Raw genomic sequence first — 11,798 nt, forward strand, 5'->3', positions numbered from 1 at the left:
TTTTTCTTAATATGTAAATGAGCTGTTAAGATCTATGGGCCGGACATAGATCTCCCTGAGGATCTGCCTCCAGAGCTTATTGTAAATAAATGGAGGGGTTACCAGTGTGAGACCTGTAGATCAGGAGAGCAGACTGTCAGTCATTACATGTCTCACAGTGGTAACGCCCCCTTTCATTTACAGTAGGCTCTGGAGGCAGAGTCTCATGTAGATCAGTGTCCGGCCCATAGATCTTAACAGCTGAGAACAACATGGATTTCTCTGGAATAAGACATCAGATCTCAGAAATCAAGGTATCATTGTATTCAGCGTCGTATGACCTACATGGCCATATAGATGGTCACAACCACTTTAAGGATAAATCATTAATTTCAGATCATTGGGGTCCGACACATGGCTCCCCCTCTGACCAGCTGGTATATTATATAGTGGTAGCTGATCCAACCAATGTGTTTATATCCGGCAGAGGTCAGAAGTTCAGAACAGCTGATTAATGGGGGTGTCGGCCCCCCACAGATCTGATCATCTCCTGTATTACTATCTTGTGACCAAACATGAGTCAGGCAGTGAGAAGCCGCCTGGGACTCTCCCAGCTGACACTTATTTCCATTGCAGGCTCTTTATAAAACTGTGCATTTCCAAAAAGCCGCAACAATTAAAGGAAAACACAGATGTCTGTAATGAAGCAGCCGGACGCCATTTCACAGCGCCCGATTATGGCAGCAATGATCCGACAACGACGTGTCATTCCTTACCCCCTCCTAATGTCATATCAATATCACAAAACTGTCAGTCTGCCGAGTGCCACAGAAGACAGCAATTCACCAGTGACCAGTCCATCCCCCCCTGTCATGTAGGATGATGTGGGATGGAGCCCCCCTGGGTGCAGCCATGGAGGAGATTAGCAGAGCAATGTCACCCGTGTTCAGAGACAAAGAGTCGGCGGCCATTCCTCTGCCTTTGTCTAACAGGAGACTGAAACGCGTCTACCACAAAGACGTATAATGAAGCAGCGTTTATTGGGCACTTACACAGCCTCACACACCGGGTCACAACCACGACCGATCCAAAACCTCAGAAATGGGACAAAATATAGAATATTACAAAGACACAAACACCGAGCGAGGATGAGGATGCAGGAGCCAACCCCACCCAGGACGAGACAATAACCAGTGCGCAGAACAGGAGGGGATGGAGACTCGGAGCAAGAACAGCACAGATCAAGCAGAGCCGAATTTGTCATTAAAATCAAATGAAGTGGACACTTAAAAAAACCTACCGTAAACCATGCAAAATAAATACAGCTCTGCTACATGTGAGTGTATGCGGAGTCACAAACACCAGGGGCCAGCATGAATAGAGGGGGCAGGGAGAGGCGGTACAGGTATATACAGACCAGCACTTCTGATGTCTCCCCCTGGAAGCACCGATCGTCTCAGTCATGTTTTCTATCATACATAACAAAAAAAAAAAAGATTTCCACCAGTGGCCGTGTGCAGCCCCCACGTAACTCATGTGTCCACTGAACAGTTCTAAGAAAAAGACAGATCAGATCTTGGGTGGACGGCGGGGTCTGTGGGCCGTTTTTTGTTTTTTTCCCACAGACCATTGATTCGAATAGGAGAGCTGGATCTGAGTCTTTGGATTAAAAAAAAAAAAAAAAAAGGACCTGTCCTTTTTACAAATACAGTTTAGCCAGGAAAAAAAAACCACGGCTGTGTGAACTGCCCCAAAGATGATAATGGGCACGAGTCCGAGGCCTGAAAACACTGATAGAACGCGTATGCAGAAGACTGATGTCTGAACGAGGCCTGCAACATCAGCGACAACGTGCACGGTGATGTCAGCCGCCACTTTAGCCACAAGGGACCAACCTGCCACATTACAGAGTGCCGCGTATGACACCAGCAGCGATGTCACAAGGAAAGGACGATGGCATCCATTGCTACCATCCCCACTCTGCCATCACTCGCAGGGGACACACTCGGGGTTGAGTACATCACCGTTCACTTTTTTTATGGACTGTCAGGAATTTCAGGACAGCGACAGCCGTGCACACACTGCACACCCAAATGGGCCCATCCTGTGCCGGAGCTGGAGAGAGTCAGCTATTTATAGGGGAAGGGCTTTTTATGATGTCGTCACCTGCCTGTGACATCACCGCCCTACAGCGGAGCTCAACAGCCCTGTGACATCACCACCCTATAATGCCATCACCTGCCTGTGACATCACCGCCCTACAGCGGAGCACAACAGCCCTGTGACGTCACCACCTATAATGACATCACCTGCCTGTGACATCATCGCCCTACAGCGGAGCACGACAGCCCTGTGACATCACCACCCTATAATGACATCACCTGCCTGTGACATCACCGCCCTACAGAAGGGCACAACAGCCCTGTGACATCACCACCCTATAATGACATCACCTGCCTGTGACATCACCGCCCTACAGAAGGGCACAACAGCCCTGTGATGTCAGCATTCACAGCATATGATGTCATCACTTGTCTGTGACATCACCGCCCTACAGCGGAGCTCAACAGCCCTGTGACGTCACCACCCTATAATGACATCACCTGCCTGTGACATCACCGCCCTACAGCGGAGCAAAACAGCCCTGTGACGTCACCACCTATAATGACATCACCTGCCTGTGACATCATCGCCCTACAGCGGAGCACGACAGCCCTGTGACATCACCACCTATAATGCCATCACCTGCCTGTGACATCACCACCCTACAGCGGAGCACAACAGCCCTGTGACATCACCACCCTATAATGACATCACCTGCCTGTGACATCACCGCCCTACAGAAGGGCACAACAGCCCTGTGATGTCAGCATTCACAGCATATGATGTCATCACTTGTCTGTGACATCACCGCCCTACAGCGGAGCTCAACAGCCCTGTGACGTCACCACCCTATAATGACATCACCTGCCTGTGACATCACCGCCCTACAGCGGAGCACAACAGCCCTGTGATGTCAGCATTCACAGCATATGATGTTATCACTTGTCTGTGACATCACCGCCCTACAGAAGGGCACAACAGCCCTGTGATGTCAGCATTCACAGCATATGATGTTATCACTTGTCTGTGACATCACCGCCCTACAGCGGAGCTCAACAGCCCCGTGAAGTCACCACCCTATAATGACATCACCTGCCTGTGACATCACCGCCCTACAGAAGGGCACAACAGCCCTGGGATGTCAGCATTCACAGCATATGATGTCATCACTTGTCTGTGACATCACCGCCCTACAGCGGAGCTCAACAGCCCTGTGATGTCAGCATTCACAGCATATGATGTTATCACTTGTCTGTGACATCACCGCCCTACAGCGGAGCTCAACAGCCCTGTGATGTCAGCATTCACAGCATATGATGTTATCACTTGTCTGTGACATCACCGCCCTACAGCGGAGCTCAACAGCCCTGTGACGTCACCACCCTATAATGACATCACCTGCCTGTGACATCACCGCCCTACAGCGGAGCACAACAGCCCTGTGATGTCAGCATTCACAGCATATGATGTTATCACTTGTCTGTGACATCACCGCCCTACAGAAGGGCACAACAGCCCTGTGATGTCAGCATTCACAGCATATGATGTCATCACTTGTCTGTGACATCACCGCCCTACAGCGGAGCTCAACAGCCCTGTGACGTCACCACCCTATAATGACATCACCTGCCTGTGACATCACCGCCCTACAGCGGAGCACAACAGCCCTGTGATGTCAGCATTCACAGCATATGATGTTATCACTTGTCTGTGACATCACCGCCCTACAGCGGAGCTCAACAGCCCTGTGACGTCACCCACCCTATAATGACATCACCGCCCTACAGAAGGGCACAACAGCCCTGTGACGTCACCACATTAGCGCTGACCCACAAACAGCCTATGACGTCAGCAGCAGTTCCACCTAAGGCAGAATGACGTCATTTTAAAAAAAAAAAAAGAGAAGAAAAATACAAAGCGAGTAACGTCAGAGAACACTGTTGTCACCTGCGCTCACTGCTGTCAGATATCTCTACATCCACACATACTAATATGTACAGCTGTATACTCTGACATTTCCCCTTCTCGTCTCACCGAGTACACCGGGTTCCGTCACAGCCGGGACCGTCAACAGGACGCCATCTTTCCTCTCCGGCGAGTAGACGGACTGAGCTGATCATGTGACCAGAGAGACGACAGTGACGTTAGGCAGCTGAGACAGGGGCGTGGTCTTTGAGGCAAATGGGCCAATGGCTGTCAAGGAAAGGCGTGGCTACGAATCCTGGGCTTGTTTGCAGAAGCAGAGAGCCTGAGCTTGTTGCTATGGTGACTGCTGCTGGTGGCGGTCACAGTCGGTCAGGGCTGTGGCGGGAGGCGGTGATGTGTCTGAGGCGCGGGAGGGCGGCCGCCGTTACCGGTGCTGTGTAACCGTGTGTGAGCGCATAATGCGGCCACTGGATATTTATGTTTTTGTTGTTTTTTTTATTTCAGTGTTTTTCACATCCGCACCATGTCAATTTCTCTTGTGAGAAGGCGGAGTTTCAGGTGAAGAGTATCCCCATAGACTTATATTAGATGTGTAAGGCTGGAGTCACACTGTATAACAACATGGACCGTATTGTACGGTCGTAATACGCAGAAATGGTCCCTGAGCAGTGCTCCGTATGTCGTCCGTTGTCAGGGTGTGGCCGCGTATTTTGCGCATGTAACCAGCCATATGATATCCGCATGGCATCTATATGCCGAGAATTTCTCACCGGCTTGCAAAATGGACATTCAATGGAGCCCAATGACAGGTTAAAACACAAACGAAAGAATAGATATATACACATAGAATGCATATATATAAAACTGAATGTCTATCACCAACCAATCACAAAGCATCTTTCATTTCACCAGAGCTGTTCAAAAGAAGCTGAACTGTGACTGGTTGCTATGCGCAACAATTTTCCTTGCAACTAATCACTAAGCATCTCTCATTTCCCCAGAGCTGGTTAAAAGTAGCTGAGCTGTGATTGGTTGCTATGAGCAACAGTTTTTCCACTTAACAACACCTCAGCAGACACTGACATTGTGGGAGAAATCTAGCATCCCCAGGGACATAAGCTCCCAGCCATTGTCTGCCCACCCAGAAAGGAGCAGAGAGCACATCACAGAAATGAATGCCCCCTCCCGTGCCCATATACCCATCACACATCTTCCATCTCAGAGTCACATCTTCCCTCTTAAAGAGATCATTGGTATGGAAGTCAGAGCAAATCCATCCAGCGCTTTGGTTTTGACCCCAGGCCTCTCTTAAAGGGATCCCCAATATGGAAGTCAGGGCAATTGCCTTCAAATGCTCTGGTACTGACCCCAGGCTCTCTTAAAGGGATCTCCTGTATGGAAGTTAGCTAGGGCAAATCCCTCAGCGCTCTGATTCTGACCCCAGGGTTCTATTAAAGGGATCATTGATTGCAAATCAGGGCAAATCCACTCAGCGCTCTGGTTCTGACCCCAGGCTCTCTTAAATGGATCCCCGCTTTAGAAGTTAGGGAAAATCCACTCAGCGCTCTGGTTCTGACCCAATGCCCCTCTTAACGGGATCCCTGGTATGGAAGTGAGGACAAATCCACTCTGCGCTTTGGTACTGACCCCAGGCCTCTCTTAAAGGGATCTCCGGTATGGAAGTTAGGGTAAATCCCTCAGCACTTTGATTCTCACCCCAGGCTTCTATTAAAGGGATCACTGGTATGGAAGTCAGGGCAAATCCACTCAGCGCTCTGGTTCTGATGCCAGGTCTCTCTTAAAGGGATCCCCGGTGTGGAAGTTAGGACCGTTCCACTCTGGTTCTGACCCCAGGCTGACGGGATGATGTGGGATATTAGGGGTAGTAGTCTGGTGGCTCTGGCTGACGGGATGATGTGGGATATTAGGGGGAGTAGTCCGGTGGCTCTGGCTGACGGGACGATGTGGGATATTAGGGGTCCGGTAGCTCTGGCTGACGGGATTGTGTGGGATATTATAGTGAATGTGGCTATGTGGAGTGGGCGGGGTTCTACACTCAGCTAAATATATATACATAGACATAATTTGTTATAACTAACCTTAGTTAGCTACTATGCCCGTGCAGCGCCAGGCTCTTCAGCTAGTATATATATATATATATATAATATAATATATCTACACACACACACACGTCATTGAGACATATATATATTTATATTTCATAGAGTTCTACATAGCAGAATGGCCGCTAATTCAATTGCCGGCTTATGTAAAATCAATACAAAACCCAACATGAAATGACACATGGTTTACATCTAAAAAAAAAATACATGAAATGAAGTTTACTGTATGTCTTTGACTAATAATTAGATTAGGGTTTGTGTGTAAAATTTGGGACATCTAGGTGTTAAATTAAGGGGTTAATTCATTGAAAAAAATTGCGTGGGCTCCCGCGGTAAAATCACAACCAGAGAGGGAAAGCCAGTGAGTGAGGGCAGATATTAATAGCCTAGAGAGGGACCATTGTTTTTGCCCCCCGGCTACACAAATCTGCCCCCAGACATCTATAAGATGTGCCTTTTCTGGCACTTAGCATCTCTATTCCCATTGCCCTGTAGCTGTGGTTAATGGGTTAATATTAATGGGTTAATGTCACCTTGCTATTGGAAGGTGACATTAAGCCGATTAACAATGGAGAGGCGTCAATAAGACACCGATCCATTATTAACCCTAGACTATTAAACGGTTAAAAACACACAGACATGAATGAAAAATTATTTTAATGAAATAAAAACACCTAGTTTTTGAACAGATTTATTCATCTGCTAAGCCATAAATAAACCATGGGCCTGTAACAAAAATAAAACAAAAAAGCAACAATATCCTTACCTCTCTGCTGGTCAGTCAGGTCCCCCTCTGCAATCCATCAGAAAGGGTTAAGTGGTTTAGAACGGGATCGGTGCTAATGCGACCAGACTGCTCTATACCACTGCCAGGCGGCGCTCATAGCAATCTGGCTATGACAACTATACTTTAGAGGTCAGCTGGAGACCTCTGGTTGTCATGCCGACCCATCAGTTACCCGCGATCATGTGACTGGGTCACCAATTGCAACATCCCTGCCGGCATCACTGCATGGCTTCCCATCTCCCATCATACTCACCACTCCGGGCCATGCTGTGAGTTCTGTCCTCTGCCGGCTCCTTGCTGTGAACCTCATGTCCTTGCTTACGGCATACTTCCTGGCTGTATGCTTAGGGCGGCAGCCCTGGCACTTCCTGAGTCTTATAGAGACAGTTTGCTCTTTCCTAATATGTCCCCAGCCTTTTGCAAAGAGGAATTGGCTACTTAAGGCATCTCCACCCATAGGGAGATGCCTGAGCAACAACCTGTCAGTCTGTACTTTGCTGCTAAGTTGCCAGGTCCTGTCTTGTGTTCTGCCTCGCTGGGGGCTGCATACCCAGACCCATGTCTGTGCTCTGTGTGTCTTGTGATCCTTCTCCCGGGGGGTTGCATACCCCGGCCTGTATCCTTCGTCTTGTACTCATTGCCGTGTCTGTCCTTGTCTGTACTGTTGTGAGTTCATTTTCCCCTTCACTACTGAGGCCCGAGGAACTCCCTCTTCTGGTGAAGAAGGGTAGTGAGCCTGATTGTCAAACACCTGGGGCTGATGATGATGACTGGCTGAGTGGAGTTAATGACTGGATATAAGGCTTCCGACGCCCTTCTGGCCTGCGGGTGATTTCTCTGTGGACTTCTAGGAAACCAGTCTGATTCCTGCTCATCTAAAGCTAAGATTTCTGCTTTGCCTTTTTGCATTAGTGTTTTGTTTTCCTTGCTTTTCTGGATTCTGCCATTCCCTGCTGGGGTGAGCTGAATCTCCTTTTGCCTGTTGCTCTGTCTTCAGAATATTCCTGAGTACTGACATAGCTTTTTTGAAGCCTAGCATCTTCAGGGCCTTTTTTACTGTCAGTTGGTTGGCTCTTATTTTCATAGGGTTTTTCACGGATTGCAGACAGCAGCCTTCCTGTCCTTTCCTATCTAAGCTAGCGTGGGCCCCATCTTTGCTCAGTCTATCTTTCTGTCTGTGTTTTGTTCTTTCTTCTTGCTTCACCGTCATTATATGTGGGGGGCTGCCTTTTGCTTTGGGGTCTGCTCTGGGGCAGTTTAGATTTCCCTTTCTGTCTTTAGGCTATAGTGTGAACAAGCCACTATGTATGGACAATTCAATTATATAAACAATAGGACTAAATATGTATATAAAAAATATAATCTTTAATAAATCAGATTTAGGCAATCATAAAATTGTGCAAGAAAAAAGTGCCAAAGACATACCAAACATTAATATAGAATCATAGCATACATACATACGATAGTTTATGAGATCTGTCAGATAAATAATATACAACGATATCGTACATTACATAATCTATCTCAGCATCACACACATATACACATAAGATGTGCATAGACTATAAACGGTGATATATATAAGCATAAGGGAATCAATTCACTACCATATATCACAAAAAGGTGATTCCACCCTCCATTGGGTTGTAAAAATTATATAAATCCATGTCAATAATGTGCCATAGTGATAAAAACACCTAAAAAAACAGTGTATAACCGTTTAATGATATTCAATGATATGTGAGCCGATGAAAACATGTTACGTACCCGTGGTATAATGACAGCCTCAAAGGTAATGCCCGGCACTTCCCGACGCGCGTTTCGGAACTAGCGTCCTTCGTCAGGGGGGTGACATACTGCTTAATGCCCCAGTTTAAATAGGGAAATACCAGGTGAACAATTGATGACCGGACGCCACTGGCGCATGCGCGGCAGGAACAACCCGGAAGTCCATGCACAGATCGGCGTCATGTGACCTGACGCGTCAGGGAAAACCCAGCGCGTCATACACATAGAGACGCCACTGTCATGGCACCGGGAGCACATACCGCGCATGCGCACACGTCTGATCATGAAAACACCCGCAGTGATCACTCCGTAACCAAATATCTATACGGAGATACACTCAATAATTTAAATACTAGTGTAAGTGAAGTGAAAATAGAAAAAAAGTGCGATGAAAATAATAATAATTAAAAGTGACACCAAAAGTAAAATATGTATAACCAATGCAATTTAATAAGTGACAGTGCATAAAAAACAAGCAAAAAATGTATATATTAGAAATTTATATAAAAATAAAAGTAAATACAAAAATAAATAATGACAAAAAAAGGGGGGGTGAATATAGTTACAGTGCATAATTATATCTATACCACCATAATGATCTATGCATTACAATATATCGAAAATCATATATCAGACATGACAAACAAACTCACCACACTTTATAAAAATCACAGACTTCAAATCAATACATAATATATCTTAATAACATTCACAAAACAATCATCATGATATAAATAACACTTCTGTTGGTATTGGAAGCTCATCTTGATCCTTCTCAAACTCATCTTGCGAATTTTCCAAACAATACACCAACAAAGTCTCGATCACATTGTTCCTCTAAAACAAAAATAATAAAAATATAAATTAAAACAGTACGTAAAAAGCACAGAATAACACATACACGGACACCATTTGTGAAAATTCACCCTCATAGAGAGAGAATTCGCACAAAACGAAAAAAACCAGTTATAAAAATGGGCCAAAAGACATATGCTCATTAAGACCAAATGGGGACACCGAATTTAGTGTCCAAATCCACTTGGTCTCAAGTTTGGCTAGGGACACACTGACATTCCCTCCTCTCATTGTGGGTCTAATCATATCAATCCCTCTTACTTTCAACAATGAAGCATCACACTTGTGATGCAACTTGAAGTGTTTGGGCAAAGTCTTAAGCAATGAAACATCCTGAATGTCTCTTGCTGCCAAAATCCCAAGGACATGTTCACGTACTCTAACTTTAAGCTGCCGGGTCGTCATACCCACATAAATAAGTGAACAGGGACATGTTGCATAATATATTACTGCTTTGGACAAGCAATTAATAGAGCGTTTGATCTCAAAAAATTGAGATCCATTCGCATTGCTGAAGCTTTGTGTATTGATGATGTTGGGACACGCTACGCAATGTCCACATGATCTACAGCCCAACGGAGATTTAAATCTAGAGAGAAATGTTGTACTCTGTTCCCCAACATAATGACTCTTCACTATACCATCTCTTAGATTCTGTGACCTTCTAAAAGTAATACATGGAGTCGTTCCAATATATTCAGAGAGAATAGGATCAGCTTGTAAAATTGACCAATATTTCTTAAGACAGTTTCGCAATGCGTCTGCCTGCCCAGTATACTGAGTAATAAAACGGACAGTTTTATTTGATTTTGAACTCTGATTGTTGTAAAGGGCATTATGTCTTGTAGTATGTTTTGCCCTATTATACGCTCTTTTTATAGAGCGTCTACTGTATCCTCTCTCTACAAATCGAATTTTTAGTTCATCCGACTGCCTTTCAAAGTCTTGGTCATCTGAACATATCCTTCGTAGACGTAAAAACTGACCTATTGGAATCGAATTAATCAACGCTGGTGGATGTGATGAGGAAGCCTGCAGTACAGAATTAACCGCTGTGGATTTCCTAAATAAATCCGTTTGGAGACAATTATATTCGTCTCTTTTTACTTTAACATCTAAGAACTCCACCGAATCCTGATTATGGTGGAATGTCAGCTTGATATTCAAATTATTCAAATTTAGCTCATTAATAAACTCATACAGTGCTCCAAAATTATCCTGCCAGACAAAAAAGATATCGTCAATGTAGCGCGCCCAAAAAGGAACGCGCTCCATTGACGGCAGCCGGTCTGACAGGAAGAGGTCCCTCTCCTACAGCCCCAGGAACAGGTTGGCATAGGCAGGCGCAAAAGAGGCCCCCATAGCTGTTCCCTGGAGCTGTAGGTAGAAGGACCCCTTAAAAATAAAAAAATTGTGAGTCAAAGTAAAATCCAACAAATCAATAATGAATTTAATATAATCTTGTGATAAAGAAGAATACCGTAAAAAATACTTCACTGCTGACATGCCATCCACATGACGTATACTAGTGTATAGTGATTCAATGTCACATGTGACGAGAAACGAATTAGAATCAATACACATACCATCTATTTTCCTCAAGAAATCATTCGTATCCTTAGTATAGGATGGTAATGATACTACTAGAGGTTGCAAGATCGAATCCACATATTTATTTATGTTTTCCAAATAATTATTACGACCTGATATTATTGGTCTTCCAGGTGGAACTGCCATATTCTTGTGCACTTTAGGTAATAAATACAAGGTGGGAATCGTTGGTTCTTTCACTTGTAGTGCCAAAAACAGTTCATTCGAGATAATATCATTATCCCTCGCATTTAATAGGATTACATTCAATTCTGTTTGATATTTCACTAGAGGATTAAATGTTAGTTTTTTATAACACTTTGAATCATCTAATTGACGGAATGCTTCCATTTCGTACATTGTCTTTGGCCACACTACTAGATTCCCACCCTTATCAGCAGGCTTAAATATCACATCCTCCAGCCCCTGAATCCTTTTCAAACCTTCTTTTTCCCTCTTATTCAAATTGTGCTCACTAGGAAATCGAGGAATTTTACCGATTTCTTCGCTGACAATTTTCACAAAAATATCAGTTGTAGGACACGTGGATAATGAAGGAAATTTATTAGATCGCTTTTTAATATTTGGTGGAATCCTACCTCCAATTGGTGTATTATGTTCAATTGCCAGCTGTTCTAAATCCGCTA

The 11,798-nt window shown here is 44.9% G+C and overlaps 1 protein-coding gene across 4 annotated transcripts in view; it reads right to left on the reverse strand.

Moving 5' to 3' along the window:
• KIDINS220 (kinase D interacting substrate 220) overlaps positions 1-4,246 on the reverse strand; it is a 182,492-nt gene extending 178,246 nt beyond the window's left edge. For all 4 annotated transcript variants that reach the window (XR_012230825.1, XM_073568178.1, XM_073568177.1 and 1 more), the window contains exon 1: positions 4,117-4,246. The gene's annotated coding sequence lies outside the window, so the exon portion shown is untranslated. The remainder of the gene's footprint in view (positions 1-4,116) is intronic.
• Positions 4,247-11,798: the final 7,552 nt, after the last annotated feature.

Source organism: Dendrobates tinctorius, unplaced genomic scaffold, assembly GCF_039654945.1.
Source record: "Dendrobates tinctorius isolate UK_male_01 unplaced genomic scaffold, ASM3965494v1 ptg000021l, whole genome shotgun sequence".
Classification (NCBI taxonomy): domain Eukaryota; kingdom Metazoa; phylum Chordata; class Amphibia; order Anura; family Dendrobatidae; genus Dendrobates; species Dendrobates tinctorius.